The 26,431-nt window shown below is 38.9% G+C and overlaps 1 protein-coding gene and 1 non-coding gene across 2 annotated transcripts in view; both read left to right on the top strand.

Moving 5' to 3' along the window:
• Positions 1–26,431, top strand: part of GRIP1 (glutamate receptor interacting protein 1) — a 793,654-nt gene that overhangs the window by 155,527 nt on the left and 611,696 nt on the right. The window lies entirely within an intron of this gene.
• LOC111748451 (U6 spliceosomal RNA) lies at positions 5,511–5,615 on the top strand. Its single transcript, XR_002784168.1, has one exon. It is a non-coding gene; the product is annotated as a U6 spliceosomal RNA (small nuclear RNA).

Below are 26,431 nucleotides of genomic sequence, written 5' to 3' on the forward strand. Positions count from 1 at the left end.
CTCCATCACATTAAAAAATGTCGTTGGAATTTGGATCGGAAGTGCATTGTATATATAGATGGCTTTTGGTAGAATAGACATTTTTACTATGTTAAGGCTTCTTATCCATGAGCAAGGTATGTTTTTCCACTTATGTAGGTCCTTTTTAGTTTCTTGCAGTAGTACTTTGTAGTTTTCTTTGTATAGGTCTTTTACATCTTTGGTAAGATTTATTCCTAAGTATTTTATCTTCTTGGGGGCTACTGTGAATGGTATTGATTTGGTGATTTCCTCTTCGATGTTCTTCTTCTTGATGTAGAAGAATCCAAGTGATTTTGGTATGTTTATCTTATAACCTGAGACTCTGCCAAACTCTTCTATTAGTTTCAGTAGTTTTCTGGAGGATTCCTTAGGGTTTTCTGTGTGTAAGATCATGTCATCTGCAAATAGAGATAATTTTACTTCCTCCTTGCCAATCCGGATGCCCTTTATTTCTTTGTCTAGCCTAATTGCTCTGGCTAGGACCTCTAGCACAATGTTGAATAAGAGTGGTGATAAAGGCATCCTTGTCTGGTTCCCGCTCTCAAGTTTTTTTCCCAAGATTTTAAATGGAGGTTGATAATGTATAGTTTATTCAGCAAGTATTTATTATGTTCCAACTGTGTGCTAGTCTTTTTGTATTGTGACTGTGACAGATACGGTGTAGATATCATTATGATATGAACAAAGATAGAATATGAACTAACATTGTTTCAGTGCTTCCCATGTTCCAAACGTTTTGCTAAAAATATGATAAAATAATTATTTGATCCTTTCAGAAGTTCTTATGGTATAGATACAACAGGTATTCATATTTCATAGCTAAAAAATGGAAACTTAGATGGGTAAGGGACTTTTTCAAGATTTCTCAGCAAGTAAGTGATAGAGCTGGAATTCCAGCCCCAGGTCCTTCTGAACCAAGAGCCTGAGCTCTTACCCCATACAGACTCAAAATTCAGGTGGGTTGGGAGATTTGTTGTAGGAAGCTGTGGTGGCCATTATTTGGTGATTTTTATTTTTTCTCTGAAGTGGAAGGTGAGGTTTTCTGCTGAGAGTTTAGTGTGGTTAAAAAAGGGAATGGAGGATTGTGGCAAGTTGAGGAGATTTGGAAAACACTTGTTGAGTAAGAGGGAGAGGTGATGAAAGAGTATGAGTGGGTGTGCCAGGCATGTCCAAGGAGTCAGGTGATGCTGTAGATGATGATTTTGTGGTGGTATTATTCCACCAAATAATGTGCAATGTTGCATGAAAAAAAAAATTTTTTTTAAAAGGTCAAACAACCCAATAGCTATCTGTATCAATTAGGATTAGGTTCAGCTACTAGCAGTAGGAACCCAAGATACTAGTTACTTAAGACAGAGGTTCATTTTTTTTTTTCTTATGCAAAAAAAATCTTGAGACAAGTAGTCAAGGGCTTGTATGCTATTTGCATAGCCGTCAGAGTTTTCTATCTTTTGCTCCACTATTCTTAGGGCAGGCTTTCCGTTTCAAGGTCACTTCATAGTCATAGGATAACCACTGGAGTCCCAGCCAACCTGCAGACAGCAGGAGGGAGAAAAGGAAAAGGGCAAAAGACTGCCGACTGAGTCATCTCTCTTCATAGCATTTTCCCAGAAGCCCCAGTCAGTAGCCTCTTTTCACATCACTTTGGCCACTCTTAGGAGCCCTGGTGGTGCAGCGGCTAAGAACTTGGCTGCTAACCAAAAGTTTGGCAGTTCGAATCCACGAGCTTCTCCTTGGAAACCCTATGGGGCAGCTCTGCTCTGTCCTACAGTGTCGTTATGAGTTGGAATCTATTTGACAGCAACAGGTTTTTTTTTTTTTTTTTTTTTTTATATAAGGGAGTTGGGAATTATAGTGTCTTTTGTTTTTAACTTGGGCAATTTGCAGTTTAGAATAATATAAAAGCCTAAAACCAAACCTGTTGCCATCAAGCAGCTTACAATAATATAAGAGCCTGCTATTAAAGATAAAGGAAAAGTAAATGTTGGGTCAGCAACTGGCAGTCTTTGCATCACTTTTCTAACCCAAAATCTTCAGTTATACACCCGATATTTAGAAATATTAGATTAAAATTGAGCATACAAAATGTGCGTTTTGGGACTTTCTCACAAGCTTAGAATATAAAGAATTGCCTCTGTTTTCTGCTTTACAATGACAGGAAATCATGAAGTCCTGGTTCTGTAGAGGACAAACAGGGCAGTGATGCCGATGCTTCTTCCCAGGGCAAGTCTTGCACTGCATAAATTGCTTTAGGGTACTGATGTGTTCTAGAGGTAGGGAAACTATATATGTATATATATATATATATAAAGTGTTTACTGCTGATTGTTTTGTGTATTTATTAATTGGCTTTCTTCATTCTTTCCCAAAGAGAATTTCACAGTTGTTGATTCTTCTTACAAATAGTTGGTTTCTAAATTAAACATAAACCAGCTACATTCTTTGAACTAATTTTTCGCATTGTTGTTCATGGAAGCAGTGATCCCCTTTTTCTAATTCTCTTTCCTTTCACTTGGCAGAAAAATGGGGAAATTAGCAGAAGCCTCTATAGTGACTTGACAGTAACAAAGGGAAGATGTTCAAGATGGCCTGAAATCATAAGGTTGTATAAAGGAGGACTATTCGGTGCAGAGAAAAAAACATACTTTTAGATGTACAGAACTGAGTTAGCAAACATTTAAGTGCCTCCTGACATAGATCACAGTTTCTCCAGATGGTTTTAAGCAGATTCACATGGATTCGATATTCCTGATTTGTGCTTTCAGTCCCAGTTTTGTGCTGGTTGACGTGACACAGTCTTATGCCCTGTCCCAGGAGACCAACAAGTGGCTTGATGCTGTCAGTGGTATGAGCCCACCTGTAGGAGCCTGCAGTGTGCTGGGTTTAAAAGCCAGGTCTGCATCAGTGGGAGGGATCAAGGCACAAAGCCAGGGAATTGGGAAGGTGGGTGTCTTAGGCTGGGTTATCTAGAGAAGCAAACCAGTAAAGTGTATAAATATATATGGAGATTTATGTCAAGGAAGTGGCTCACACAGTTGTACAGGCTGGAACGTCTCAAGTCTTTGGATCAGAATAGAGGCTACTCCTGATTCACGTAGCTGCAAGGGTTGGTGCAACCAATATTGGGAGGTAAGAGATCAGGGCTCTTGCTTATAGGCTGTGAAGATTGACGAATCCCAAGATCAGCAGGCAAGACCACAGGTAAGCTGCTGGCTCAAGACCCAAGAACTGGAGGTCAGATGAACAGGAGCCAGCTGCAGGATCTAGAGTGAACAAAAACCCCTGAGCCTTGCCGGAGTGTCCACTTACATTTGATGCAGGCCGCATGCCCAAGGAAACACCCTTTCAACTGATTGGCCACTTACAGCAGACCCTATTATAGAGGTGATCACGTTATATCAAATGTCATCATGGAAGTGATCATTACATCATAGGACTGCTAAACCACTGAGAATCATGGCTCAGCCAAGTTGACATAGAACCTTAACCATCACAGTGGGTTCACCCAAGGATTAGAAATAAAGACTGAGGTCAAGGAGTTGCTCAGGAGTCTGGCTGGAAGGCAGTCCAAACAGCTCTGGATAAGCCAGGGTAGGGTCTTTTTGTACTAATGTATTGTTGTGTTCATACTGAGGAGCCAGAAACAGTCATCTTTCTCAGCATTGTATGTGGAATCTTGCACGGGGCTTTAGGCATTTGACACATCTTGGATTTATGGAAAACAGTTTTCCTGGATACTTAGTGTGTCTCCCTGAATGACATGTCAGGTCAGAGGCTATCACAGCATTTTCTTTGCTGTTATAAACAGTTCTCTGAGCTGAAAGGCTTCTGCATTCATCTCTTACTCCCCTCTGGGTGGGAGGTGATGTCTCAAGACTGGTAACAAAGGCTCACATATCACCTGCCTTTAATGGTAACATCAGGGCATCTCATTTCCTAGGAGTGTGGCTTTAATTTCCTGTCATCTGAATGGCTGTGTTCAGGGGCTCCAGGGGCTCGGTTCTGCCATCCCAAATGAGAAGAGTGACAGGAAGCATCCTTGCCTCATGTTACAATTTTGCCAGAAGGTAGTCAGAGAGATCCTTTTATGCCTTACTCCAAATGAATGAGTCACACTGTTGCATTCTCATTCTTTAGTGGTGGGACAGGAGTGTTAAGGAGATGGGGAGTATTCCATTAAAATAAGTGGGAATCTTAGCAGGCCAGTGGATATGGTCTTCATTAACATTGATAAGGTGTGAAAAGCAATTGATAGGATCAGAATGCCCTGAAGTTATGTTCAAGCAATAAAGAGATGGGGAAGAAGCGGAATAGAGAGCTATGGATGACTAGAGGCTATGAGATTTTAAGGAAAAGTTTTGGGATCTGGGTTTGATTAAGGCTGTTTATATCTGTTCTTCTTCTACTTGTTAGTTGCTGCTGTCAAGGTGGCTCAGATTCATAGTGACCCTGTGTTCAACAGAATGAAACATTGTCTGGTTGTGTGCCATCTTCGTGATCCCTGGTATGCTCAAGTCCATTGTTGCAGCCACTGTGTATTTTGAGTGCCTTCCAACCTAGGGGATTCATCTTCCAGCACTATATCAGACAGTATTCTGTTGTGATCTGTAGGGTTGTTATTGGTTAGTTTTTGCAAATAGTTTGTCGGGCCCTTGTGCCTAGTCTGTCTTAGTATAGAAGCTCTTAGGAAACCTGTCTACCATGGCTGACCCTGCTGGTATTTGAAATATCAGTGGAATAGCTTACAGCATTGTAACAACATATAAGCCACCATAGTATGACAAACTATAAAATGGTGATTTTATCTACTAGTAACAAGGAACTAAAATACGAATGAGTTACGTAACTTTTTCTGGAATGATAAAAATATTGACTAGGAGTGATGAATAATTGGAAGGTAATTCTTAACCAGACACCAAAAGGTCTCTTTAGTGCTTAGGTTTCTTCCATAATTTTCCTGATGGTACTTTTCATTGTAGCTGTCTTCTCCTGGTAACTCTGAGATTCACCGGGCACTGCCGAGTGCTCTTGAGATTTTTGGACATGAATGTAACGTGTGCCTTGTCATCGCAATTGTGGGTTTCTCTCTAGCAGCATTCAGCTGCTTGAGGGAGGAAGGAAGAAGGCAAATTATTGGATATAGATGATTATGCTGTTGGTAGAGAAGGGCCAGGGTGAGTGCAAAGGAGTGATCACAGTCATAGGCCATGAAACATTAAGCTGGATAAGCAGGAAGATGAGTACAGGTGGAAGAGAACATTACTCAACAATGCTGGACAACTGAGATTTTAGCATTTAATATGTTATTATTAGGTGCTGTTGAGTCGGTTCTGACTCATAGTGACCCTGTGTACAACGGGAGGAAACACTGCCCGGTCCTGTGCCATCCTCACAATTGTTGCTGTGCTTGAGCCCATTTTTGTAGCCACTGTGTCAATCCATCTCTTTGGGGTCTTCCTTTCCTGTATTGTATTTAGTATAAACCCAGTGCTGTCGAGCCGATTGCATATACTAAAACTGGAACAATACAGAGAAGATTAGCATGGCCCCTGCGCAAGGATGACACGCAAATTCGTGAAGTGTTCCATATATTTAGTATAAAAAAATTTGTAGGCCAATATAAATCTTGCATTTTTTTGTTTTCTCATTTTTTTCTTGCCTCATCCTAATTCTTGATAATATTTACATGTTATCTTCTATAGGCTCATTTATCTCTCTAGTAGCCGTAATTTTAATGGTCTTTATAATTTGAGAAGCATTTGCTTCTAAGCGTGAAGTCTCTACAGTAGAACTCACAACAACAAATGTAGAATGACTTAATGGATGTCCACCTCCACATCATACATTCGAAGAGCCAGCCTACGTAAAATCCAATTCGAGAAAGGAAGGAATCGAACCTCCAATAGTTAGTTTCAAGCCAACTCTGTAACATACATGTTGTATGACTCTGATAGACTAACAATTGACAAAAGTAAACACATCAACAAACAACTCATTCTTTACAAACATTTTTTGATTTACATATAAAATCTGTTGGATTTATATTATTGACAGTTGTTTGCTTTTTAATGTTTCTAGTCACTCTGTACTCCTTATATTTCTCTGTGAATTTATACATTATATTAATTTTTTTTTTTTATTCATTGTACAAATAAATTTTCCCACTAGAGATACTGTAACTTGACCTACGTAAGAATTTATTTCAGGTGTTTTTATGTATAGGCTTTTTAAAAAAAATTATGCAACATTATTTTCTGAACATATCTCCAGCCCTTTTATTTATTCAAATTTATACTCTATCATATATTAATGAAGAGATAAGTCAACATTTTACATTGTGATGCATCTTTCTGGCTTACCTTACTTCCTTATCCCTCTCATTGGAATGGCTAATTGAGGTAATTATCTGGGGGAGAAATCAACCCCCAAACCAAATTCTTGCTTCATTTTTTCATTTCATTGGTCTCATTGAGGTGCCTGTCTTTATGTTATTAGGAAGCAGACAACAATCTATTATGTAAGCTAAAATAGGGGAGAATGATGTAATGATAAGTGCAAACAAGTTCCTGTGTAGTCCAGAAAAAAAAAAAATTGAGTTGCAGTGAAAGAATTTTCGGTTTTTCTCTAGCACTTTCCAGAGTTAAGGTGCACTGCTTATTAATGAGTCATCTTGCTCCTTACACAAAAATATCTTAAGGTAGAGAAGGGCAGTTCACCAACCTACATCATCTGATTCCCTGAGAAATATAATAACCTTTGTTCGGTTTTGTTTCCACCAAACCATCTGCCAATTGCTAACTTAGCTTCCGTAATAGATGCTCCATCCCCAGTCCCTAGGAAGTCCATGGCCCATATAGACAGGTCACTAGTACTTGGGCCAAGCCAAAACTTCTATTTAAATAAATGATAATCTGAAGTTTAAATCAGCTTATTTTCCTTAGATTATGGTTAATTGGTTCCATTATACCTGTTACAGTCTGGGAAAAATCAAACAAAATCATTTTTCTGAAACCACAAAAGGTCAGATCCTGATTCATGGTGATTCCCAAAGGTACAGCCCCTGTGAGACTGACCACCTGGCCTCACCCATTTCTGAACCACTCATGATGGATGTTTAATACTTGTTGATTGTTTTTATATACAGTTTAAGGTGAGCCCAAGGCTTAAATGTTAAGATTCTGTGACATTTATATTATTCATGTATACTGAGTTTTCATTTTACATTTCTATAAAAGATCCTTATAGCTTTAATGATATTCTTGAGTTTTGGGGGGAACTTGTCAAATGAAGACTGATATTTGAATTTGGACTTTCTTTTGTTTGTTTATCTTGAGAATATCACTATTTTATTAGGGGAGGTAAGATAAATAATATGGAATTCTTCTAAATATGAGAAAGGATCATTTTTCTGCTTAAGAAAAAAAATTTATTCCTGCTGACAGGGTTTTTCTGAATAATTTAAAAATACTTGTCTGAAAACATTTTCATGCTCTAAAACTCTGCAGTTTGGGAGAATTAGAAAAAAGGAGGTACATTTGGGAATATCACTGGTTGGATGAAGTAGTTTTGATTCAGAGATATAAGAAGAGATGATGGAATATAATTATTTTAAAAATTACAAACATCAGAGGGAACATTATATAAAATGACTTAATTTATCCATTTTAATGTTTTCTACAATATCTGATTTAAAAAGAATGATGCTGAGAAAACAGGGGAAATTGAAATAATGCTTTAAAAATGGCTTAGAGCATTCTTTAAAATGTTTGGTGATTGAAATTAATGCAGTAAATTTCCCCTGTGGCATATTTTAGGTGTTGGATAAATAATGATTAAAATGGAGCCCTATGCTTGGCGTATGATAAAAGGAAATCACATCTTACGGTTTATCAATTGTTGTACCTGAATTATATTATCATGAAAATATGCACTTATAAACCCTAATTTATGCTTGATATGCATTGTGACATAGTTTTACCATAAATGCTTAATAACAGATCCTTTTTGGTAAGACTTTCTCTCCCCAGTTTCCCTGTTACTCAGCAATACATTCTTGGATTAAGGGAAGTGCCTTCACAATGTTTGAAAAACAACCCTTTTCTTTGCTATGCAGGATGGATATATTTGAAATAAACATATTAGGAAAGTGTAGAGATTAGTGGTTACAGAATTTTGCTGCTTTTGTTAATGACTAAAATAGTAACATGTGAAGGTTTCTTGAATTAGGGCTATGCTGATAAAAGTTTAAAAAGGCTAAAAATAAGCAAAGATAAAAAAATGAAATGAAGAACTTGAAGATATTCTTTAAGTATATAAGATGCAGTTTTAAGAACATAGTAACCAAAAACCAAACCAAATCCGTGGCCGCTGAGTCACTTCCAACTTACAGCGACCTTATAGGACAGAGTAGAACTGGCCCATAGGGTTTACAAGGATGGTGCAGTGGTTAAAGCGCTTGACTGCTATCTGAAAGGTCGGTGACTCCACGGGAGAAAGATGGGGCAGTTGGTTTCCATAAAGATTTACAGCCTTGGAAACCCTCTGGGGCAGTTCTGCCCTGTCCTGTAGGGTCGTTATGAGATGAAATTGGCTCCACAGCAATGGGTAATCTTTGCAGACAGGCAGCCTTCTACATCTTTCTCTCATGGAGCAGCTGGTATGTTTGAGCCACTGACCTTTCAGTTAGCAGCCGAGTGCATAACCACTGTACCACCGGGGCTCTTTAGATTCTGAGAAACCCGCTCCACATTAAATTTAGCATATCCTCTACATTTTTTTTTTTTTTTCTACATTTGTCACCAACCACTAGAAAACAGATCATAACATCTGGAACACATGTGAGGAAAAAATACTTTCTGACTTAAAAAAAATCCTAATGCTATGTGATGTCTGTCTTGTGGTGAACAAAATTAATTTTAACACAGCAATGAAATGCGTGTGATCTTTTTAGAATACCAGGACTTCAGGTAGAGTACTGCCTTTAATTCTAGGGAGAAGGGCATAGTACAAGAAACTTGGTTTATGTTAAGATTTCCACCCCTACTCCAGTTCCTGTGTTTTTTCGACTGTTTTTCCTGGCGGTGGCTCCCTGAACAGTTTTGCAAACAGAAAAAGATATCCATATCCTTCCCCTCCCCCCAAGAAATCTGTTGGAATGGGAAATTTGAAGTAATGGTGTGTGCATTTTGCTTTTTTAAAAATATGATGCTTCTAATACTTTTTATTTTGAAATTTTTTTTATTTGTTATGTGAAAGGTACTTTACAGTACACTGGCGGCTTCTGAAGGGGGTTTCTGGAAGGTGAAGTGCTAAGACTGTTCTTGGTACAAAGTCAGGACTTCCCAGGGGAGCTAAGCTCCACACGCCTAAACCTGATTAGGTATAAAATGTGTGTTGGGGGAGGGAAGCAGGGACATGAATGAGGTTTTTCTGTCTTTGATTCCCCAAATAGGAACATTTGAGTCCCATAGGGCCCCTGCTATGAACTCTAGCCCCAGAGGCAGATACACAGACATCGCCTTGTTGTGGGTAGAGGCCGAAGCTTAAAATACCATGTGGAACTTTTTGTCTTTTAAATTAAAAAAAAATATTTACTATTTTCCTTTTTAGTGGACTTCCTTATAAATTCACTTTTATATATTACTTTATGTTTAAATTGTGACCCAGGAGCATGGCATAAGGAGGGGCTGCTCTAAGGATAACTGATACACTAAACAAGGCTGAAAGATGTTTCATTTTCCTTTCACGAATGGACTCTAAAGTGGCCCTTCCTGTACTTTATCGTAAATGCCAACCTGAATCAGTTGCCCTAAAATTAGCCAGGAAAGGTAGCAATATTACCATTGACCTGAGTAATGCGGTAGGTCCCCAAACCCAATCCTTCTCTGCCACAGAATTTCTGAACTAGTGGTCACTTCTCTTGTAGAGCAATGTTATTTCTTAGCACAACAAAATGCATGACTCAACATCCATGATCTCCAATACAGAATACGTAGTCTGGTGAATTTAAAATCCAAAGACAGTAGGAACTGGGAGACCTGAGGATTGTGAGTCAGTGTGACCTTTCAGGATTAATCCTAGTAAACAATCATTTTGCTCTAGGGAGACCTGTGTGGTTGGTTCTGTGACCACTGAACTGTTTGTACTGGCCTAGGATGACATAAATACAAAAATTGAGAGTCAGAATTTAGAAACATTTATAGCAATTTGACACAGAAATTTCATGTCTATTGAATCTAGTAATAAAAAATCTGGGTTTTTATTTTGTGTGTCTTTTTTTATTTCTTTTTTTTTAGCAATTCATTTTCATTGTATTTATAAAAATACTGGCCTACAGTGGATTGAAAATTAAAACACAAAACAAAAAAACCTTGGTTTTCCAACACAGATAGTTGAAGAAGTACTGCTCTAGATTGCTGGATGAAACTCATTAGGAGGAGATAGAACAATTAATTCATAATCAGTTTATTGGAATGGTTTCTAACACCTGCCTTCTCCTCCTTCCAGAGTATAAACAGGATATCACTGAATCATCTTCGCTGTTAGAAGGGTCTTCTAAGTTTTCCTAATTCTCTTTTCTTGACAGGAACTTTAAGGAGACGTTGTGTGGGACTGGCATTATAAGGCAGAGGTAGACATGCTCAGGGCTCAGAGGCTCCATAGTATGCATTGTTGTGTGTGCCATAGCTTTTAGCCAAAGGTTAACAGAACCTTACCCACATACCCCTGCCTCCCACAAAGCTTAAGAACTACAGCTTCAGCCCCTCCCAAGGATTTGCCAGATAACTTCTAGTATGATCACTTCTGCCTCAGTTTCTCACAAAGAACTCCCATGAGAAGGTTGTTCTGAACTCTTCCTATCACTTTGCTTCCAATCTTGGGTGAATGTCAGTAGGTGCTAAGCATCCCGGGGTGAGAGTTGTGGGTTATTCTTGATTTTATCCCCAGTGCCTAGCCCAGTATGTGACCCACATTCCTAGCTATTAGATGTGTTTGTTTAGTGAGGAACTGGAGGCAATCCTGAGGAAAAGTCAGGCTTGAGGTCTTGCATTGCCTTTACCCCGGCATAGACAATGAGGCTGTACCCTAGTTTGCCCCATTTAATGTCTTACTCTTCAACTGAAAACCCCACATGGAGAGGCTTCACAGTTGGGAGATCTGTGCCATCTCTGGAACCTGCCTGTCAGTGCTTACAGTGACTGACAGCAGTATCCATTCTGTCACTCCGTGATTGCTACCCACGTCTCTGCCAGCTGAGAACACGGGCTCTGTGCGTGATTCATGGACTCTGTGCCTGATTCCCGCCCTCTCTCTGTCTTACTCTCCCCTGTCACAATATACTCTTTTCCCCAAAAGCTAGCTAGTCAGCCCCCTCTTCCATCTCCAGATAGCCTTGCCTGAGAAGCCCACAGACTGTCCCACTACCAAGAACTGTTTCCTGGCATGCATAATTAACCAGGTCTAACTCTGATGGTGTGAGTCAGTAAGTAGGCATTTACCAAAAAGAAAATGAGGGCATTCTTCTTCACTTACTGAATTCTGTGGGATGTTTATTCCTTTCAATGGTTAAAACCCTTGGGGCGTGTCAGGATGGATGGGTATCTCAAAAGCAAGATTTTGCTCTGCTGAGGTTACTACTGGACTTGATGTTATTTTCCTGCAGGGCACCTGGATTTTAGGAAGAGTTTATGAAAGCAAAATTTACATTGATACAGGGAACTCCTTTTTTCAGGTGAGGCAGCCATGGTAGAGTGGTGAGTGCAGGCTCTGGTACCTGACTGCCTTGGTTCAAAGTTTCCCAATTGGTCAGCACAGAAGTGGGCCATCCAGAAGGGTGATACATGTCTCATCAAATAGGAAAACTTGTTGCATTCTGGGTTTTACTCTCATTTTCTTTCTCATTTGATCCACCTTCAGTGTCTTCATCTTTGTGGTTCTCCTGCCAGGGGGCATGGAGACTCTTTGGTTTTTCAGGTCTCAGGTTGACAATCTTTAAAACTTTCTGTTACACTGTAAATTGCCAGACCTCTCATCAGGGAAAAGGTGGCCTGGGAAGGCCTTCCTCAAGGGCCAGTAGTTAACACAGACAGTTCTTACCCACTGTGTCATGATATACCAGCTTATCTTGATCAGCTCTGTGGTATACTAGATTTACTAATAAATTCCAAGATTTTCTAATGATTTCATTTTTTATATAATTTAAAGGAGATTTGCATTTATACCTTGTCTTACTTATCTAGTGTTGCTATAACAGAAATACCACAAGTGAATGGTTTTAACAAACAAATTTATTCTCTCACAGTCTAGGAGGCTAGAAGTCTGAATTTAGGGTGCAAGCTGCAGGGGAAGGCTTTCTGTCTCTGTTGGCTATGGGGAAGGTCCTTGTCATCAATCTTTCCCTAGTCTAGGAGCTTCTCTGTGCAGGGACCTCAGGTCCAAAGGACATGATCCCTTCTTGGATCTTTATTCTTGGTGATAGGAGGTCCCTTCTCCTCTCTGCTTGATTCTCTCATAAGATATTGACTCAAGATACAATCTAATCTTGTAGATTGAGTCCTACTTTACTAACATAACTGCCTCTAATCCTGCCTCATTAATGTAATAGAGGTTAGGATTTACAACACATAGGATAATGACATCAGATCATAAAATGGTGGACAACCACACAATACTAGGAATCATGGCCTAGGGAAGTTGACATTTTTGGAGGACACAATTCAATGTGTAACATATCCGTAATAATTCTCATTGCTTTCTAATATGCTTTCATATATGGAGGAGAACAGGGTTAGAATTGAAACTAATGCACCTGGAATGGCCACGTGGTTGTGATTGTGCATTGCTTCTGTGCTAGTAAAAGTTTTGGCAATTCCCAATTATGTTAATAACTACATCACAGTTATAATTAGTAAAACAGCAAAAAAAGTGATGAGTAAGTGAAATTTGTAGTAACATAATTCATATTTATTACAGTTTAAAGATCTATAAATTCTATTTACTGTAATTCAAAACAATAAAACAGTATTTTTTTATGCTTGTTCTTTAATAATGCATGCCTTTTTGCTTAATTAATTTCACCTGTGGAATAACATTTGGGAAAAGAGACTCAAATTAAAAAAAAATTATTTCAAATAATTGTAGTTAATGTTTATTCATTTTGTTCCACGAAAAATGGCAAAATTTTGAGGTCTTTTAAATTGCCGTTTCATTGTCCATATGGTTAGGAAATACTTTTATAAATACCATACCAAAAAATGTGTGACACTCTTTGTTAACTTCATCACAATTTGGTTTATTAAAAATAGGGTAGGTTTTAGGGAATGTTATATGTGAGCATCATTTGTCATGTGTGTTGTGGAGAAAATGAAGGTCCGAAATTAGGTTCACAGATAACAACCTGAGTGAATCAAAGATGAAGATGCCTGGTCAAGAACAGCTCTAACCTTTACCTATATTGTTAAAAAAAAACAAAACTGACAGCCTAAGCAGCAAACCTGAAAGAATTTATCTTATCTCTAATAATGGGGTCAGCATTATTATTTGCGTGTCACAGTCTTTGAGGTGGATATCTGAAATCAAATTAAAAAGTTACCATCCCAGAATTTGCTTTTTGCAGCATAAGAAAAATGTTTAAAACTTAGAGATAAAGAAAAGGTTTCTATTTCTAATAATAGCCTTTCATTGTCTGTGGACTTAACCCAGTGCCGTTGAGTCGATTCCGACTCATAGCGACCCTATAGGACAGAGTAGAACTGCCCCACAGAGTTTCAAGGAGCGCCTGGCGGATTCGAACTGCGGACCCTTTGGTTAGCAGCCGTAGGACTTAACCACTACACCACCAGAATTTCAGTCTGTGGACTTACTAATGTAATATTGTTTTATGTCTTTTGAGAAAAACATGCCCTCCTAAACATAAACCAGCATATCGCCGACAGCTTTATTTATTGCTAAGAGTGTGTGTTCCTTGAGGACAGACTGTTTTACTCATCTTTGTGGCTTTGGGACCTGGCATAGTGTGTGTCGCAGGGTAGGATAATAATAAAAATTTGTTGAATGAATGGATTGAAAAGAAAACATCATTCCAGTTGTTTCAACGCTTAAGTTTAATTATTAGGGCTACAAATGAACAAAGCCATGGACTCCAAAGAAATAGTTTATGAAAGCAAAATGTGCATTGATACAGGGAACTCCTTTCTCCAGGTGAGGCAGCCATGGTGGAGTGGTGAATGCAGGCTCCGGAACCTTACTGCCTTGGTTCAGAGTTTCCTGCAGCCACTACCTGGGCAAGTGATGTGGTGTTTTCCTCTCAGTCTGTACATTCGTTGTGCTATTGTAAGGAATAAATGGTCTAATACATGTGAAACTCTTAGAATGCTTGGCTCACAGGAAACACTTTATGAGGGTTGACTGTTCCTATCATCCTAGGACACTTCTCCTAATTTGATAGACTATAGAACACTTCTGCGCTTGGAAATCACTATCCCTTTGTGTTTAGCAATCTTAATTGTCTCAATGAGAATGTTCACTGCCAGATAATTGAGATTCTGCCCTGAGGAATCTCAGTTCTTGGGTAACAATCCTTGTGTTCTTTGGATGTAGTTTTCTCTGGGCAGCCTCAAAGTGTAGGCTACATTATTTTCTAAAAGTAACCTCACCTCTCCCGTATTATAAATCCATTAGTCTTTTGAGTTGATCATGAAAACTCTTTGCAACCTTTTTTTGAATAATGTGCATGTCTTTCATTTGCAATCAGTTACCTTATATGAAGAGCAAGCTGGTTTAGACCGAACATTATACTATCTTTATGCACTATTATACAAATACTACACTATTTATATGTACTATTATACAAATATTATACTATAATACAATAAGCAACATCATGATAAATGGAGAAAAGATTGAAGTTGCAAAGGGTTTCATTTTACTTGGATCTGCAATCAACGCCCATGGAAGCAGCAGTCAAGAAATCAAATGATGGATTGCATCGGGCAAATCTGCTGCAGAAGACCTTTTTAAAGTGCCGAAAAGCAAAGATATCACTTTAAGGACTAAGGTGCACCTGACCCAAGCCATGTTGTTTTCAGTCGTCTCATATGCTTGCGAAAGCTGGACAATGAATAAGGAAGACCAGAGAAGAATTGATGCCTTTGGATTATGGTGTTGGCCAAGAATATTGAATGTACTATGGACTGCCAGAAGAATGAACAAATCTGTCTTGGAAGAAGTACAGCCAGAATGATCTTTAGAAACAAGGATGGAGAGACTATGTCTCATACACTTTGGACGTGTTATCAGATGGGACCGGTGCCTAGAGAAGGACGTCGTTCTTGGTAGAGGGTCATTGAAAAAGAGAAAGACCCTCAGCGACATGGATTGACACAGTGGCTTCAACAATAGGCTCAAGTATAACAACGATTGTGAGGATGTCACAGACTGGGCAGTGTTTTCGTTCTGTTGTACATAGGGTTGCTACGAATTGAAACCTGCTCAATGGTACCTAACAACATTATACTTTTAACTACTGTTACATTCTTTTTCATTTTTCTGAGACTTCAGCCAAGACCAGTGTCAGACTCTTCACAGCATTCAAGATCTATCTTCAGGTCTCCCTGCACCCACTAATATGGACTGGTTGGCAATGAGCCAAACCATACCAACCCAATGTGGAGAGGTTGCCGAGCCCATGGACTCTGAAGCCAGACAGGCTGAGCTGACATCCTCCTTCTGCCTCTGCCTAACTTCTCTGTGCCTCAGTTTCCTGCTTGGTAAATAGGGGTGATAATAATACTGATCTCATAGGATTGTTGTAAGAGTTTAATGGCTTAATATGAGTAAACCATGGCATACAGCACAATAATATTGTTTATGATTATTATTGAGCCTAGGCTGGTGAAGATTCTTCAAAAAATATATTCAGGTACTTTTTTGATGACAGCACTGTAAAGGAAAGGAATGATCTACTAACAGATTAGATTTCAGTATCAAATGGTATAGAACAGTGTAATGTTTAAGAGTTCTTTCAGCTTATTTTACTCTTACAATTATCAGATTTCTTACTTGAATGACCTCCTGACATAATTCAATAGAAAAATATTCCTCTTTAGGCTGAAGAGATTGAATTTCTATTCCAGCTCTAGGAAATTGGTGATCTTGCTGTCACATTATTGTTTTAAGAAGCAGCTCAATATAGGTTATACCAAACCTATTGTTATTTTGTAGATGATTTTTCAATAATGATAAACAATGCTCTCTTGAAGCCTGGTTCATTCGGTTGCCTGGGGACATGTCTTAAGGTTAATTTAGCACAGAAGATCCTTGAGGAGTCAGTGCTGCTGTAAGCCAAACATTTTAATGGAACAGCACGGAGGTTTTTTTTTTTTTTTTGCTGAGGTGGTGATCCACCACCATCATCACTGCTGTTGGCCATGGAGTCCAGTTGATTTCAACTTATGACAACCCCATGTGTGTCGTAGTGGAACTGTGTTCCATAGGGGTTTCAGTAGCTGATTTTTCAGAAGTAGATCATCAGGCCTTTGTTCCAAGATGCCTCTGGGTGGACCTGAACTTACAAACTTTTGGTTAGTAGCTGGTCATGTTAACAGTACCTCCCAGGGACTCCAAGATGGTAATACCCGTCCAGAAAATATTCTGACTTACATCATCACTGATGGTAATTTCCAAACTATGTACCATAGGCTTGCAAGATGCTTCAAAAAAAAAAAAAACGGAGATTGTAGTCAGATAAGTTTACTGCACATTCTGTGTCTACTTTGGGAGGTCTACATTACATGTCAGTTAATTAAAAGCTCTGAGACATCTTGGACTAGAGAAATATTTAGAGAAATAATACTCATTGTTACGGTACTTTGGAATTTCAAATGAGCAGTTTTTCAGGAACTTTGAGCAGATCCAAAGCTGCTTATTGAGGCCAGTTTTGATCCTAGATGGTACTGTGTCTGACTTGTGTGGAGGTGAGGTGACTCCTTACCTAGGGGAGAATTATAGATGGTTTTCCAGGTTCTAGAATGCAGTGTTAATTTTGTACTTTTACATTTGGCATCTAAAGTTCTTCCTTCAGGCATGATTAAAAGGTAATGCTTAGAGCTGTAATTTACATCTGTCGTTAGTAACAGTTGCACCTGAGGAAAAATAATAAAGGAAATATTAGTTGTCAGTTCTCTTTAAGTCCCACCCATGAATTAATGATCACCAGAGAGCTATATTCCTTAAATTCTTCGATATAACCAGTTGCCAACAAGTCATCTCCAGCTCATGGCAACCCCACGTGTGTCACAGTAGAACTGTGCACCATAGGGTTTTCAGTGGCTGATTTTTCAGTGGTATATCACCAGACCTTTCTCCAAGTTGCCTCAGGGTGAACTTGAACCACAAACATTTTAGTTTGCAGCTGAGCCTTAAATGTTTGCACTACCCTGGGGACTTTGTGGAAAAACCCTCACTAAGGACATTAGGAAACCCTGGTGGCATAGTGGTTAAGTGTCACGGCTGCTAACCATAAGAGTCGGCAGTTCAAATCTACCAGGCACTCCTTGGGAACTCTATGGGCAGTTCTACCCTGTCCTATAGGGTCGCTATGAGTCTGAATCGACTCGACAGCACTGGGTTTAGTTTGGTTTTTTTGGAAGTGACGTTAATGCTATGCCCTCACTTTATTGAAGATCTGGGTAATACATAGTGTTCTGAGGATTGTTTTTCAGTCTACTGTCACATGTTTCTGTTGAAGGCATGATACTGATAAATGCTCCTTTTAAAAATTTCCTCAATTAGTACTTCTTGATAAATCCTGTTTAGAATTTAGTAGTGAAAATGTTTATTCTTCCTAAGGAACATGAATGGTTTGTCTTAACAGATGAACTAAGTATAATTAATTATTCTTTTTATGTTTTCCTTTTTGTCTAGGCTGCCAGGAAGAGCACAGCCAAATTTGATACACATCATAGTAACAGCTACACATGCTATTTTGTTTCATGTTTGCTTTAAACAGGCTTATATGTTACTTCACTTCCCTTAGAAGCAGGTAGTACTTAAATTTTATATTAACAGTAAAACATACTACTTATGCAAAGCCTCTGTTCAGAAAATTCATCTTAATGGATTTTTTTCATAGAAATAAAGTTAAATGTGTGTTAGGCTTTATGCTGACTTTCAAACCTTCTTAATCCATTACATAGCTCAAGTCCCATGCACAGAGATAGTAGAAAAAAGAAAGAAAGAAACATTGAAATGTTCTATAAAATTAGGTACGGAAAGTATTTTGGAATGTTATTTAAGCATGATCATTTCCTTAAAAGCCCCAGTAATTAAAAAGTAACAAAAGGGAAACAGTAAAATTTAATGAAAAATATATGTTGCTCATGACATCTAGAAACACAGATATTTATTTTTTAACAAATTGATCCTACTTAATTGCTTGATCTAGAGTACACAAAAGTGTAGGTTTAGTCAGTGAAAATTAGAGATGTACTTATCACAGGCAGTGTATCTCAGATGTGTATGCACGGATTGACAGCAACAACGTTAAATACACGGTGATCATCCCAGTTTCACATGGCTCTTTGAAGGATGCATTGCTAATGAGAGACAGTGCGTTGAACATAATCATGTATTGTAATGTAACATCAATAAACCATTTTTACATATATTCATTTATGTTTTTGGCCACCCTCTAGATTTTCATTTATTTTGAATGATAATAAAGAAAAATGAACTTTAAAGGTCTTTGGTCCACATTTTATTATACATAATCTCATTTAATTATTTGATATATTTTGATTCCAGGATATCACCATGATTGCTGTTATAGTTATTCCAAATGAAATGAACTGCTCGCCTAGAAGAGCCATTTCTTCAAGTCTCCTTTCTTCCAGTATTCTCTCCTTTTTTGCCTTGCTTAGATGAAACCATGATACAATTCGTATAAATAAAATCTATACAGCCTGGAGGGTGGAAAATCAAGGGAAGGGGAGGATGACAGAACTCAAGTCTTAAAAGGCAATCTCATGGGAAAGGTTAATGGGCATAGTCTCTGTAGAGTTAGAGACAGAACTAGAGCCAGGGGTTGAAGCCACAAGAAGCTCAAGAAGATAGATTTTAGCCCTAAAAGAATTTTAATACTTAGAAGTGTTAAAAATAGAGCTGGCTACCTTGTTTGATTTTCCACCACTGGGAATGTATAAGCAGAGCCTCAAAAGCCAGTTTCTGGATGTCAAAGCATCTTTTTTATGGACTCTTAAAGCTTCTTGTTCTTCGTCCGCCACAGCACCTCTTCACATTGTGCAGTGAGCATTACTTCCTATGTCTGTCTCCCCATCTCCAGGAAGGACTGCTTGAGTGCAGCAACCACACCTTACTTATTTTTGTGTCTCCATCCCTTAGCACAGTGCTTGGCACATAGTAGATGCTCAATTAATGTTTGTTGAATGGATGATTGCATGAATAGCCGCAGGGTGGGGTAATGGTTTTTAAACCTTTTTTTTTTTTTTTTTAATCTGCAGGACATAACCTTTAAATTGAAGTCTGACATGGAGGTCCACTATGTAAAAGAAATAAGAAATGGAGCTTCTCTGGTTAAGGGAAGTGTAAGAGCCTGAAGACTTAACCACTTAGTGCTTGAGGCATTTCTGAAAAACCTCTAGGGACACGGTTTAAGAATCACCATTCTAACAAAGTTGAACAGAGATGACTATTCTGGTTCACTTTTTTAAAACTTCTAATTCTATGCTTCTTGATCTCTTTCAAATTTCTGTGTGTGTGTTTCAGACTTACTCTTTCTTGTCCTCAAAATGGGTTTTTTTAAGATTCGGAGCCAGGTGCTCACTAGATGGGGCCTGTGCTTGTATACCTCACCCCAGGCCCAATTTCGTAGGTACGTAAGCTGGAAAGGTTATAGGACTGACACATTTCTTAGTTCTTTGCTACAAGCTTGTGGCTACGATACATTTTGGGTGTTAATATTATGACCGCAGTGTCCTGGCTTCTGGCCCTAAGTGTGGATAAAGTGGGAGCACTATAAGCCCATGGTCCCTACCGAAACATGAAATCGCATTTTACAGAACCCAGGAGAAGTGAGGAGCTTCAACTCTGAAAATGGAAATAGTCACCTAAATGGTCCCCAGCCATGCTTCATCTTTCACACTGGGGCAGAGAAGAAGGTAAGAACAGAGAAATGCCAGTGATGAACCCCATCAGTCAAATGGCCAAGGAGACAGATGACAGGAGAATAACAGAAGCAGGAAGAGACAGGAAAGATGAGTTGCTGGGCTGTTGCTTCCAAGCAAGTAATAAGTCAAGTGTTTCTATGTCTGGAATTTTATGTACTGCCACTGTCCCAGTCATCCTAGTAATAATGCTCTTCAAATACTGAAGACGCTCGAGAATACGTTAAAAGAAGACTTTGATTAAATGCACTGGTAAGAAATAGTAGTGCACTTGTGATTACAGTTTACTTAGATGAGGTGAGAAATTGAGGTTGTGGGGATGAGATAGATATTTCGGATGGTATCAGTTTTTGGAACTTTTTTATCCCAATTTTAGGAGATTTGACTTATTGTGGAGGCAATTTGGAACTATTTTATTGTGTTCAATCATCTAACTGGGGATAATATTTTAGATAGATTAGAAGAGAACTAGTCTGGGGCAAAGAGAAAGATGGGAGAGGAGGGGAGAAAGTAAAAAGAAATGGAGTCAAATGATGTTTTTGAAGAAGAACCTCACATACCTTGTTTCCGTGCACCTTGTATCCACCTCCATTTTAGCTTCACCTAGAATTACTTGGTTGACCAAGAATGCAAATGGTAAGTGCCCAGTAAATCCTAATTGGTTGCATGTGAAATAAAAATAAGAAGATAGAGTGTGGCGATTCAACTATGACTATTGATGCAAGGTCGGGGAAGATAAGTCTTCAACTGACCTTGTGAGCTGGTGATGAAACAGCCTTGCTGAAATGCTCTGTAAATAGGTTTTAGGTTGAAACTAGTTTTGCATATGAAACAGTTTTCAAAACCCTTATCAGTACTGAACAGGTGAATAGCCTATTTGTCTGGACCATCCTAGCTTTAGCGCTTACCTCAAATGTCCGCTCTACCTCCATGCCCCTGTCTCTCAAGAGACGACTTTGTCTCATTCTTCACAGAGAACATTGGAAGGATACAGTGGCTGGTGTTAAAGAGGCCATTGGAGGTGGAGGAGAGAGAAGTACCAGGAGCTTGGGTCACTAGGAGCTAACGCATCCAAAGAATTAAAAGGGCAAAAGAGTAAATTAAAGAAAGTGCATAACAAGGACGTGTACAAGGGATGATATATAATATATATATATTTTAATTAAAAACAAAGTTGGTCAGTAAGAAAAAATGTCAAATCAGTAAATGGTATTAACACACACAGGTACACACACACACACACATACATAAACAAAAGGAAAATAGCAAAAACATTGAGGAATGTTCCAGAACAAAAGAGGGATGTTTAGTGCTGGGCAGAGTGTATAGTGGAGTCATCACCTCCTTTTAGGGGCAGAGTTACTGTGTCTGAGGCGGCCTTGGTGGAGCTCTCAGATCCTTTTAAATCCAGAGGTTTTCAGGGCCATTGTTCAAGCTGGTCAGTCTCCAAGGCAGATTATCTTGCATCTAGTTCTCTTAGACCTGCAAGAAAAACATTTTCAAGGCTGAAAATTACTGCAGCTGTCTTCATTAGAAACAAACAAACAAAAAAACCGAACAAAAATAAACAAAAAACAAAACTGTTGACACTGAGTCAATTCAAACTTATAGCAACCTTTTTGGACAGAGTAGAACTGTCCGATAGGGTTTCCAGGGACCACCTAGTGGATTCAAACTGCTGACCTTTTCGTTAGCTCTTACCCGCTATGCAACCAGGGCACTGTCTTCATGAGAGGACCCTTGCAAATGTGCAAACCTCTCTCAGCAAACAGCCCTGCCCAGCTTACTCTTCTCCTCAGCCTGGAAACATAATCCCCTCCATAAAAATACTTACTCCACCTGCCATACCTGTGCTTTTTTATCTCCCTCCTTTCGCTCACAGACAAACTCTCTGGAAGAGACTTTTCAATAGTAGTGCTGTTTCTTTAGATCACATTTGCTCCTGAACTTAGCTGAGTTCAGTGTCAAGCCCACTGCTGTTCTGAAACTAAGGAAGGTCATCCGAGGCAGCTTGCCTAAGGGGCAGCTCACAGGAACCATTTTTAGTGCTCATCCTGCTTCGCCCTCTATGGGTAGGGATGCCTCCTTATTGAAAGCCTCTCCTTCTCTAATTTCTTTGACCAAGTTTTTCCCAGACCTTTCACTGTTCTATGGCTTCCGACCTTCAGTGGCTTCTAATCTGCCACCCACACCCTACGTATTAGTCTTCCACTGCCATCTTGCCAAGCTGTGTTCTGTACTCTTTAATCCATCTCATGTTCTTGTGGGTTTTTATATCAAATGTCCTCAGAATCTATATTTTCAGCCAAGACCAAGGCATTTAAAAGCAGTAAACCCTGACATTATATCACCTGTGTGACATAATAAAACAATACCGAGCCATTAAACTGTGCTTAAGGAAGTTTAACATAGTTCTTACAATTTCCATGATGTTGTTTTTTAGGAAAAATAATAAATATCTCTACTTTTCAGGATTTTTTTCTTATTTTTGGTGCCCCAATTTGTTGGTTTCCTAATCTTTGTCATCTTGTAGGAGACCACAGTACTGTTCAGTCCCCAGGTATCTCTTGATCCTTTGAGTGTGTTATTCTTGCATTGGCATGACCTTTCCCTTTTCATTTCTCCAACTTTCTTCCTTCCAGATAACTCAGAAAAACATCTTGGCATGCATTTGATATAGGAATCTCATTGTATTTCACTTTTCTGTCCATATTTTAAATTTCTCATACGTAACTGGCCATTCCTGTCTTTTCCAGTATCATCTAATGCATTCTTCCCCCTACCCTCTTCTAATAAGTGTCTCAATGACACAGCATTTTAAGTTACTAGAAGATGACAAATGCTCCTGATTCTAGCCTTTGTGGATACTATTCCCGCTTCCTGGACCACTCATGCTCTCTCTTCCACCTGACCTACCCCTGGTCATCACTCAGATCTCAGCTTACTGTCATTTCCTCCAGGGAAGCTCTCCTGGCCTCTAAGATGAGGTGAAATCCATTTGCTGAATGTGTCTCTTGTCCTCCTTATCTCCTCTTTGTAATTCTCAACACACTTGTGATGACTTATTTAACATCTCATAAGATGTGTAAGAGCAGAGACCATTATGATAAATACATGTTTGAATTGAACAGATGAGATGTAAATAATACATTGGGAAAATTCCACTTTTCAAGACCAAGTTCAAATGTTACCTTTCTGTGAACCTTCTCACCCTCCCGTCCAAGGCAAAAAATACGTCTCTCATAGAACTTAAACACTCTGCTTTGATTGTTTAAAAGTCAGTCAGCAAAAATGTCAAATCATGAAAGACAAGAAAGGACTGAGGAACTGTCCCAGAATAGTGGAGACTAAAGAGACATGATGACTAAATTTGGGATCCTGGAGTGGGCCCTTGGACAGAAGGACATTAGTGGAAAAACTGATGAAGTGCAAATAAAGAGTGTATTTAGTTGATACTAAGGTCAGTTTCCTACTTTGATAATTGTATGACAGTTGTGTGAGACGTTAACATTAGGGGAAGCTAGGTGAAAGGTGGAGCCCTGGTGGTGCAGTGGTTAAGTGATATGGCTGCTAACCAAAAGGTTGGCAGTTCAAATCCACCAGCTGCTCCTCGGAAGCCCCATGGGGCAGTTCTACTCTGTCCTATAGGGTCACTATAGGTCAGAAAGGTATATGGGAACCAATTCTACAATTTTTGAAGCCCTTCTCAAAGTCTAAAATCATTTTAAAATACAAAATCGAAAAGTCAAGTAGGAGATTTCTGTAAAAGAGTGTATGCATTCTAGAAATTTGGATTCCTAGCCCCTAACAGTGCTGAGCCTAGTAAGTGCTCAGTAAATGCCAGGTTACTTTGTCCTTGCTTGCTCCCGCTTTGGTTATTGCAGTCTATGTTTTCTCCTTTCCCTTCCTGCCTTACCTAGCAACAGCTTGGCTCCTTTAGGGAAGACTTGGTCCCAGAGTGCGCTTGCTTGAGAGGCCAGCATCCTGTCTTTTGATGGTAGTGATATTGTGCTACATATATCCTGTGTATGGGTAATTTGCTTTCATCAAGACTGAGGGTGATAAAGAAAAGATGGACTAGAGAAGAATGAGCTTAAAAAAGGGGGTCTGAGTCTTTGTGCCCTGATTTTAAATTGTATCTATTTCACCTTTTTATTGAAAAATTTTATTAATATTTGCATGCCAAGATATTCCAATTTCTAATTTACTGTTTTTTCATGATTTTCACATTCTCTATTTTTTCATACATAGAAAGCTGAAACTAGCTTTGCACTAATAGCATCTCATCTCAAATCTTATGCAGAAGATGTCCTTCCAAGATTTCTTAAATATATAAAAAGACCAAATCAAACTCATTGGCTTTGAGTCAATTCTGACTCATAGTGACCCTATAGGACAGAGTAGAACTGCCCCCACAGGTTTTCCAAGGAGCAGTAGTTGGAGCCCTGATAGCACAATGGTTAAGAGCTCAGCTGCTAATGAAAGTTTGGCAGTCCAAATTCATTATCCGCTCCTTGGAAACCCTATGGAGCAGTTCTGCCCTGCCCTATAGGGTCGATATGAGTCATAATCGACTCAATGGCAATTTTTTTTTAATCCTAATATATTATGATAGGAATGCAGAACACTATGGCGTTTTTTAAAGAGAATTTGTAGAGGTTGAAGAACAAGTTTAAAACTTCAGAAATCCTTGTAAAAACCTCCCTGAGCATTTGGAAGAGCACTCTGAACTTAGTCCATCACTTTAACATGACTGTATAATAAAAAAACCAAACCCAGTGCCGTCGAGTCTATTCCGACTCATAGCCACCCTATAGGACAGAGTAGAACTGCCCCATAGAGTTTCCAAGGAGTGCCTGGTGAATTCTAACTGCCAACCCTTTGTTTAGCAGCAGTAGCACTTAACCACTATGCCACCAGAGTTTCCGACTGTGTAATAGCACATGTAATTAATGAGAGCCGTAATAAGGCATTCGAATCAGCAAAAAATCTAAGAAAGGGTTTCTAAAGGTTGAATCCTTTATAGAAATTTAGGGTCAGTGTGTAGTTATTTTCCTCTTGCTCATAAACCTCTGGCTTAAAATTATATCCTATTGAAAACACATGGTATTTCATTTTAATCATAACTAAACTGTCATTTGCTGTCATAAACTGTACACTACTAACCACAGAGTAAGATTGTCTTAGCAAAGAAAAGTCCCTCTTGTCTGTTTCTCCGTATCCTCAGGAGGGCTTTCTGCTTTGCACAGCTACCTACTTAAGTATTTCTGTGGCACCTATCATCTTTGTATCTAGGCATTCACACCTCACAAACACAAACATCCACACATGCAAAGTGCAGAGCTTGGAGCAAAGGCTTCCTACAGTGAATGCTTTTACAGTGTTAGACCTCGGTCACTTGCTGTATTCTGGCTCCTCCAGCATGAAATATGGGCATCTGGATGGGGCAATTTCTAGTAGAATTCAAAGATGAAAAGCAGGAAGTCCCCAGTTTTCATATATATTGCAAACCTGAATGCTCAAAAAATACCTACTTTGTGATGTATAACAAATACTTCTGCAAGATCAACATGTGTGGAAACTGAGCAACATTTGCTGTATCCGTAATGGCTGTAAGGGTGAAATCTCCTTTCCTGAGTACATGGTAGAGGTAGCCTGTCTTCTGAACTCATTTGTGTTTCCATTAAAAGGATGAACAAAAGCAGTAGCCTGTCTTCTGAACTCATTTGTGTTTCCATTAAAAGAATGAACAAAAGCAGTCTTACATTTTAACAAGATTCCTGTATTTAATGGGGGTTGGGGGTAGTTTCCACACCCAGATAACTAAATATATAATGAAATTTCTAATTAGATCTATTTTTAGGCACAAGCTTTGAATATAAATTTCCAGCATTCTATACAGTTTCTTTACTTTCATCATTTTAACTAGCAGGTGAACACATGATCATCCAACTCTCAGATCGAGACTAAAGGTCAATTGATTTTCCATTTGAGACCCTTGCCCCTTGTCATTAGAACTAATACCTTCATGACTTCCATTTTTCTTTTCAATTTAATTAAAAAAAAAAAAAGTATCTACTGAAATCCCCAGATAAGTACTGGTGCTCACTTTAAAGTGGCATCATTGCCAGAACTTAAGTGCTGGCCAGTAGGCAGCAGCACCGTGCAGTGGCTTGAAATAATTGTTCAAGAGCTGATGTGCAAATGTCTGGGCTGCAGGAAGGTTGAAG

This window comes from Loxodonta africana, chromosome 4 (genome assembly GCF_030014295.1).
Source record: "Loxodonta africana isolate mLoxAfr1 chromosome 4, mLoxAfr1.hap2, whole genome shotgun sequence".
NCBI lineage: Eukaryota > Metazoa > Chordata > Mammalia > Proboscidea > Elephantidae > Loxodonta > Loxodonta africana.